The sequence below is a fragment of the Periophthalmus magnuspinnatus genome, chromosome 3 (genome assembly GCF_009829125.3).
Source record: "Periophthalmus magnuspinnatus isolate fPerMag1 chromosome 3, fPerMag1.2.pri, whole genome shotgun sequence".
NCBI lineage: Eukaryota > Metazoa > Chordata > Actinopteri > Gobiiformes > Gobiidae > Periophthalmus > Periophthalmus magnuspinnatus.
In genome coordinates, this window is record NC_047128.1 from 27,969,252 (window position 1) to 27,978,800 (window position 9,549).

The window sequence follows — 9,549 nt, forward strand, 5'->3', positions numbered from 1 at the left end:
GCTCTAGTTCATGGCTGACCTCCACAGTGGTGTGGAAAATGGGAGACAGAAAAAGTAAAAAGAAAGGAATGGGGGAGACAGGAAAGACGAAGGTACGGATAACAAGGACATGAGATTGGCAGGATGAGCCCAGATGAAACAAGAAAGGACAGGCGCAGAAACCAGGAGGGATAAAAAGCTCCAAATGCAGCGTGATGCTGGAGAGGGAGGCGGCTGGACGTGAGTCTGAGAATGAGTCCGCAGGACAAGTGGACTGAGCCGTGGAGGAGTCAAGGCCGGGCCACTGGAGGAAAGGGAGGTCAACGTGGGGCCAAGCACAAGCCTGTGGGCCCGGTGTGAGAAGTGAGGTATGTCATGTAATCATATTAGACACAGTTCAGTGCGCTGTCTAAACACGGCTGTGTACTCAGCCCGCATAATGATAATGGGGTTTCATTTTTTAATATTCCATTTGCACTAATTGGGAACAAGAGTCTTCGTATTACCCGCAAAAAATCTGTTGAACTGATGCTGAACCAAGAAAGCTGTGAGAGAAAAAGGCACATTTTTGCCAGTAGATTACATCTGACTTTACATATTGTTGATTCTGTTCCCCTACTGGGGAAAACAGAATAGCCGAGAGCAATTCAAAGTACTCTGGTTGTTGCTAAGTGGATTTTGAAAATTCAATTGAGTTGAGTTTGCTGTTGCTATAAATTGTGTCTTTATACTCTATAATTAAAAAATCAATTATGTCCAAAGTTGAATTAATGGAAATTTTAATTATACAGTAAACTTCATAGTTTTATTACTTTTTTTTCTTATTAGGTTTACCATCATTGTTTTTATGGCTTTATGTGAGGCAATAAATTGATTCTTCAAAACAATAATCTTTTTTCTCACAACAAGAACAATGATGCATGCTTTGAGCTTGGTTGTTGAGAGTCACTAACCAGATTTGTTGTCATAAATATGCAGGCTTATTTCTTTTTTTCTCTGTTAGAAAACAATGCTGTTCACAGCTTTTGCTGTCACATGATTGTGATTACCGTACTATTCACTAATGACAATGACCCAGACCTAGAATTAAAGCAGAACTGACAGTGGCAGGAAGAGCAATAAACTGCACAAGAAGGACCAGAGCAGGCTTCAACTTTATATATATATATGTTTTCTTTTGGCTAGACCTCTTTGTCAAAACCTGATCTCATCAGTAGAAGAAAAGCAAGACTGGGTCTGGTTCATAGACTGTATGATCTGGTTTGTACTTGGATGGAGGACTGCTGGGAATATCAGGTGTCACAATGGGGCACCAGTAGCAAAACTGTCATTGTGTCCTTAAGCAAGGAACTCCATCACATTCAGATGCATTGTACCAAGTTTTAATAAAAAAATAATATTATGACCACCCACTTAATCATTTAGACTGACTTACCTTATAAAACATAAAATTGTAAAGTCATGCAGCACAACTTTCTCTTTTTAAAAATATGCACAGGGATTTTTCTTTTTCTTGCCAATATTACAAAAGACATTCTTGCTGTGAAAACCGCTGTGTTCCCTCATAAAATTTTAACATTTAGCTCTATCAAACGCAGAATAAAGAGCAGGCTGCTGCTTTGGTATTTCAAACTGGGAGGTTGGCTTGTGATGGCGCGGGTCGGCATGAATCCACCACTGTATATTTGACAGTTTGAAGCACACCCCGTCACCGCCCATTCCTCATCCCGGCGGCCCTACATTAGATGCCTTGTCAAAATAATTACATTTCTCTGTATTAATTGATGACTTATAATGGAAATAAGAGCTGTCGGAGAATGTATCAAACTACAGCCATAATAATAGCAGCAGCAATAATGAAACAAATATCAAATGAACAAATGAGGGAGAGTATTGGACAAGACTGATGGGCAGCCACGAGGAGAGTGCAAGTGAGGGACAAAGAAACTGTAATATTCATGTATATATTCAACACTTTTGCTGGATAATATGCTTAGTGCAAACCATTTTACAAACTAATAAATCACTGTGCTTATTTTAATACACACGTAGACATAATCTCATTAATCTGTCAAGCATTTTGTTTTGTAATCAACATTTACACACGCATAATAGCTATAATGCAAAAACACACAATTTTAATATTGACGTGAAGGCTCATTTCTTTCTCTTCTTTGTAAAAATAACAATGCCGTTTATGGCTTTTGTTGTCGCTTAGAATGTATGTCTAAATTTACAAGTGGTTTTCTCATGTATTAGCATGCAGCTACTTCGTGTCCATTATTGCTCCCGTTGAAAGGTGCTGGAATCGTTTGTTGTTTTTAAAGCGAACATGAATAGGCCCATTTGGATTACATTAAAGGAGGGGATAAAGTTGTTTACAAATTAGCTAATGAGTGACGTTGATTATAGCTGATAAAATTATATGCTTATTGCTCTAACCTTAAGTGGCAGGAGCATCACTCGAATCACAATCGCGCAACTCGCAAAGAATGGTTTTAAAATGTAAATTCTCACAAACCTTACTTAAAGATTTTATGTAGATTTTGAACTTCAAAAATGTTCTTTTTAAAATACCCTTTAACATTCCAAGATATGAACTGTACTAACCCCAAAAGGTTGTCAAAACAGTAGACAATTCTTTTTGCTTTTGCCAAAATAAAATGGTTTTGGCATTCAGTATTAGTATAAGCAAGTGCACAATGATGGTGGAATAACAATTTGGAAATTTTATAAACCAAGTTTTTTAAATGGCTTCAAAAGTTATGTACCAGCAAATGCATCTTCTCGAAACTGAGAAGAACTTCAATAAAACAAGTTGGTGAACATCTTGTGGGTAGAAGGCGACAGGGAAACAGTTTAGGAGTTATAAGGGCATCTGCTTGGCTCGCTTCCTCCTTCTTGGATCCAAATCTCTCCTTCTATGTTTCTGGCATCTTTTTCCTCAGCAAGACAGATGGATTTCCTTCTCCCTGGATAACCACCATTGCACAAACACACACTTTGATACCCATGCATGCACGTATAGTCGCACATATAAGGCACCCCACAACCGCCAGGTGCATACAACTTACAAACGTAGTGACTTTGACAAACAAATGCACTCCAGCAGGCACGCGCTCATAATCTCCGAGCCTGGGAGACAGACAGCTGTGCAAACACACCCGGCCCACATCCTTGGGATCCGAGTGGCGTTCCAACCACAACAGCAAATATTTTCACAGCATCTTTTCTATTTTTTGTTCCATTCCATCAGGAGATATGCCTGAAAAACAGCAGTATAGACTGATAAGGCATAACCAATAGTGACTGAGTTATAGTAATAGTACCAACTGTCCAGGAGTTTGGATAGATTGTAACAAATATCTTAACTATTATTCGTCTATAGGTCTGTTTGTTTGTTTGTTTTGTATCTTTACTCTACTGCTGTTGCTCCTGTACTTTGCTGTTGCAACAACTGCAACACCAGTTTCTCCATTGTGGGACAAATAACAGTTACCTTCATCTTAAAAGCGTGGTACATTTTTTTTTTCTTGTAATAAAGCTAAAACTATTTCTGGCACAGGTACACTCATGCGCTATTAGCATGATAGCTGTTGATAGCATTACTGTGACAGCCTCTGAAAGTTGTGAAAAGTGAACTAATTGCAGTGAATAATTAGGATGCTAGGAATGTGTTAAGAAAAGTGAGGAAAGCGAGGATTGGACCTCTGCACACTATTAAAAATGAAGTAGTGATGTTTTTCACATTTTAAGACAGTAAAAAAAACATCTTTAAGACAGTAAAAATCAGATAGCGCATGGTGCCTTTAATTGCTTCACCTGTCACCCATCCACTAGTGCCCCCTCCTTGCACAAATTTGGATAAATAATGACGGATGCAGACAGGGAACAATCCAGAACAACTGCAGTTACACCCTTTGCAAAGACATTATTTTGGCTTATTGATGGGAATGGAAAGTAGGGAAAGGGGAGTGGGCCAGGTCATATGAAAAACATTCTTCACTGTTGCCAGGGGGATATGAACTCATGACGCCCATGGGTCACACTGAATATGTGCTGCAGCTGTCAGGGATGGTGGAGAAGGCTCTTTGTCTGTTCTTTGGGGAACGTACAATGTAAATGTTGTGACGTGGCTCACTGTTGGAGTCTGGTGCTGCATGATAGGGCCTGCCTGGAGGATTATTTGATTAGCATACTCCATCCTCATGTGGACCAACACACCATCATGCCAGAAACATTCACTGCAGCAATACAAGCACATTCAGGTTTGTTCATTAAGCACCAAACAACACAAGCAATACTTCATACAAATCATTTCAGCTTTGACACCTGTCCAAAAACACAGATTAATGAGTTTGTTTATTATTTGTTCAGTTATCTGTTAATCCTTTCTTGTTTGGGTTACACAGTAGTCTGTCTAAACAGTGTAAGAAATTAAATCTTATAATATATTATAAAACTGCAATTGACCCGGGATCCTCACTGCAAAATAAAACAGACACTTTTAAAAATTTTGCAAAAGTTGCAAAACATTCAAAAACAAGTCTCATTGTAATTCTTTTAGTAGTTTAGAATATTATTTGGCTTTAGACTTGTCACGATAATGACTATATCTACTTATTGTTCATTATGTGAAAGCTGGAACTATATTTTTTTGGGGTCAGTATTTATCGTGTATAATTTTTCTTTGCACTACTGGAAAATTGGTGGTTATTTTTTGGCTGGATGATAAGATTTAAGCCGTAAAAGGTTGAATTAATAACTTCTATGACTCATTACAGATGCAAACTAAGTGTTTCAGTCTGCTGCTTATGTATTCCAGCTTATATTTTTTTTAACAATATTGTACATTTAGAACAACTTTTGTGGTCGAAATCTGCTCTTGGGATATTGTGTCAGTGCCATAAATTTGTTTCAATATTATCATTTATTGTCTATATGTACTTCAGCAATATATGAAAAAATGTGTTATTGTGACAGGCCTATCTGGCATTACTTAAACTTAAATATTTTCAGTTTAAAAATAGATCTAAACCAGTGTCATAGTATTAAAATCATATATTCTAAGTCAGCTCAAGATCCCAAGCTCAGTGTTTTGCGATCTCCACTTTGGGAACAGTAGTATACGCCACTATATGGACAATTTTCAGCTTTTGCACACCAAATATCAAGCATGTACACTGTCAATGGCAACTCATACATTTATATCACAATGGCAACATGAACAGAAGGTACTACAAAAGAACAACATCTTCAGTAAATGTCCCTCTTTGTACCTATATACTTCTGATCTATAGAGTAGTTTGGGAGGTAGCATAAGTAGCACTAAGCCTACCTCTGAATAGAAAACCAAAGGGAGAGGGATCACACAGTTTAAGCCACATAATAATATATCTATCCAGGCTTGGTTGGGAGTGAGTATTTCTTCCATTAGGTCTCAGGCGTGTCTTCAGAGGGGGACTGAGGGAGAACAGTGCAGTGATTGAGTGCAGAGGGTGCTGGCCGTCCTGCAGCATGGCGCGCTGAAACCGAGGTTAATTGGATTGTAATTAGAGCGGAGGTGATTAATTGATAGCATCTGTAAATTTGGATGTTTCCATTGTAAATGTGACAAATGAGAGTGTGGCAGGCCCGCGGATGAGATGGGAAGAGAGACGACGGAGCTGGGGGGGAGAAGGAGGGAGGAGGGAGCAGACACGAGACAAGGAAAAAGAACAAGGGGTTGACAAATAAGATGCGATAATATGTGACATGTGAAGTGGCAAGTTAGTAAGGCCAGTAAGTTTAGGCGTTATGTGGGTGGAGGTAAATTGCTGAACAAAAGTAAAATGGGCAGGTATGCTGGACACTAACACAGTGGCATTATTGCTCTGATGGGGAAAATACTTGCATTTAGTTACAGACTATTGAAAACCTGCATTAAAATCATTTTGTACCATTTTCAAATACATGGTCCAATCAGAGTGCAGTGTTCTAAATAGGCTATTTACAATCCTCCAGCTTTGTGTTATGCATTTATTTATCACAGATTAGAGAAGGAAAATCGCATATGCATACAGAGTTGTGTGTTGTTGTTTTTTTGTCACGCTAATGCTATGCAGTTTGAAGCCTAACAAGCATGATCAAGAACTGCAATGTATTCCTTTGATTTTAGGAAAGTCTCTGTAATATGAATACAACCAAATGAAAAAGTAACTGAATAATAAAAAAAAAAAATCTAAATGTGTATTTAGTTCCTTCCAAATCATTCATTTTTTGGACTTATATGACACAATTTACAGTCACACAAATTCAGTAATAGATGTAGTAACCTGTTTCAAAAAGTTTCCTTTCTTTTTCTTCTTCTTACTTCATATCAACCGAAAATGTTTTTAAATTCATAGATATGGCCTACTGTTCCTAGCACAATCTCTCAACTTTTGGATCAAACTGAATACCCAATGATACATACACTCTCACTATACTCTGAATATAGAATAGGAATACAGAACTCCGCTAGGACGGGACCCACTGTAGCGGACTCATGAGATGATGCTGTTTTATATTTTTAAGTACTTAAAAATATATACTGCCGAGCACAAAATGAGAGGGGTCTTGGGGGAGTAATAAGTTGGGCTTGATACATGATGTCTCTATGGGGGTGAACAGATGTGAGTGTTAGTGGTAGCAGAAGTCACAACAGCAGGCTCACTGGTAGGACCCTCGTAATAATCAGTATTAGTAGTTGTACGTACTTTTAAGTTTGTAAACATTGTATTCAGTAAGCTTTTCACTTTTTCTCTATGATAATGCACAATTGAAAAGTTGGACTTGGACTCATCCTGGGAGATAGATAAGGAGATGATCCATACATCTCCAGGGGTGAACCAACCAAACGTACAAAATATAAGTGGAAATCTTGGGCTAATGTCTCTCTACGGAAGATCACAGGTGCTACTTGAGCCGAGACAAAGGAGAAGGAGCAGGAGAGACGCACGCAGCCCGACAGACCCACAGACAGACAGGGAGGATGAGGAGTGGCTGGCGCAGCTGTTGTCAGGAGGATTGAGGAGAGGAGAACGGATGTGTCCATTACCGGCAAGACTGTTCCCCTGCTGCTATGGGACATCAGGCTGTCACCGAGAACCACCTGTGTAGGACTGCGCCATGTTTAAGCAGATGAAACACACTGGCGCACTATATGCACGGACACACTCGGCTTCACTAATGCAGATGGATATACGGCCCAGCTATTAGCAGCAGCGGATTTACAGTGGCCCGTCAGCCTTCAAGCTTTTTAATGCCACACGGGGCCTGTTTTACAGCTCTGCCCCAGGGCCCCGATCGGCTTTCAATTAGCAGGTGAGATGCAGCTCTGGTCCCAATCAATAGCGCTGGTTACGTTGGCGGCAGCGGCAGGCACCCTGGGGCCCCAGCCAGCTTCGAGGAGAAGGGTGAGAGAAGGAAAAGAGGGCGGATAACTGTGGGAAGAGCAGAAGAAAACGCTGAGGGGGAGCACGATTTGTGCTAGAGGGCTGTTAAAGGAATGGGAATTGTCACCTTCTTAACTGGGCATAAGTTCACTACAGATATTCAATGGTAGCTTTAAAGGCCCTGCATCCGATTTATTTTTCCATGTATTTATGCAAAGTTTGTTATGTCCAAGTAAAGATATATTGTATAAGCAGTTTTTGAGGTCGAAATAAGCTGTGTACTGTCTGCATCTAATTATAAAGAGCTTTATTGTCAGAGAATCAGGAAGGGGAACAATTAGCATTCTAATTGTTGTTGGCTTTACTGTGAAACTCCACTCTGGCTGAAAGTTGTGAAAAAAGTTCATAAACTCTAAAATAATAAGGATATTCGGAATGCATTAGGTAGGTGTGCAATATGGGACCACTGCAAACCATTTACAATGAACTAGTTCTGTTTTTCACGTGTTTGAGACAATAAAATCAGGTACAGCGATCTATTGTGCACTTTTTCAAAATGATGAAACAAATGTGGTAATAATTTTATAGTTAATTGAGCGAGACGACAGTCTGTAGCTTTTTCCTCTGTCAATACATTTGAAAAAGCAGACTTTTGCCCAGATGTGCACGCATTGAAAGGAAACATTAAGTCTAAATCTCTCTTGGTGAAAGGAATAATGGCACATCGATTAGTTTCATATATACATTATGTCTAACATTTTCTACCCTCCGATCAGATTATTATATTGTAAACATGCTTCAAAATGACTTTTTCAAGGGATTTAGTTCAAATGGAGTGAGTGAGACTAAAGAGGTAGACTACTCCTCTGTTCTTTTCTAGATGCCAACTGATTTAAGAAGGCACTTGAAAGTGACTGAGCTGCTTCGTGCCCACACAAATTTGTCTCCACTATTGTTCTCTTAACGCATCAGACTTTAGAAGATAACGAGATAAAATAACACAAGACGGACACTCGCTGCTATTGCTTTCATGTGGTAAATTAATCCTGGCCGTCTTTCGAGGAACATCAATAAAATCAACACAAGTAAATTCAGACTAAGCTCCGCACTTTCCAAACTTTGTGTCCAGGCTTTTTGAAACTGTTGGATGTGAAGGTAAAACTATGTGGTAGCAAATTAAATATGGATGAGAACAGAGAGCAGTTAGTGCTAAACCAATTAAGTGTAATCTGTAGAAAGTGTAAAAAAAAACACAAAAAAAACATAAACTACAATGTCACCTTAAGTAATCTACCACCTGTGCAGTCTTTACTCTATATCAAGACTGGAAGAATGGTCCCTAAGCACTGCAAATGCTAACGTGCAGGGTTTATGTTTTTTGTTCTACAAGGTTTTCAAATAATCAATACCCAGACAATTGATACAAAAACTAGTACTTAAACTCAAAACCTGTTTAAAGACGGAAACACAAAATGGATAGTCTAAGGAAAGCTGAGATACCTGTGCACAATGACATTTCTTTATTTTTACAGTTATTTCATTGGAGGATCACACATGAACACAGTGCTAGCATCCCAAATAATGATAATGATAATGGAGAACCCACTCTTCTAGCCTCATGATACTGAAATGTTGCAAATTAATTTAGTTTTATTCTATGTATTACATAGCAAAAGATGAGAGGGAAAGAAAATGCGGCTATACCACCTTGCAAAAGCCTGATCTTGTTTGATCTTAAAAGTTATATGCAGGGTTTGGCCTGGTTAGTGCTTGGATGGGAGACCATTGGGAATACCAAGTGCCACCATTGAGCAGCAGTATCCGTTGTGCATACTGCTGTTGTACCCTTAGGCAAGACACTTCACCCACCTTGCACCTATGTTATGAATGTGGTGCGTTAGTGAGTTGCTGATGGTGGTCAGAGTTTTGTTTTTGTTTTTTTTTTGTTTTTTTATTACTGCTAGATTGATGCCTCTTCTTAACTTCCCAGTAGGTATTGTGCATACTATTGTTGTGCCTTTAAGCAAGACACTTCACCCACCTAGCACCCATGGTATGAATGTGATGCTTTAGTTAATTCCAGGTGTTGGTCGGCTACCATCATCATTTATTATTATTATTATTATTATTATTATTATTATTATTATTAGTATTA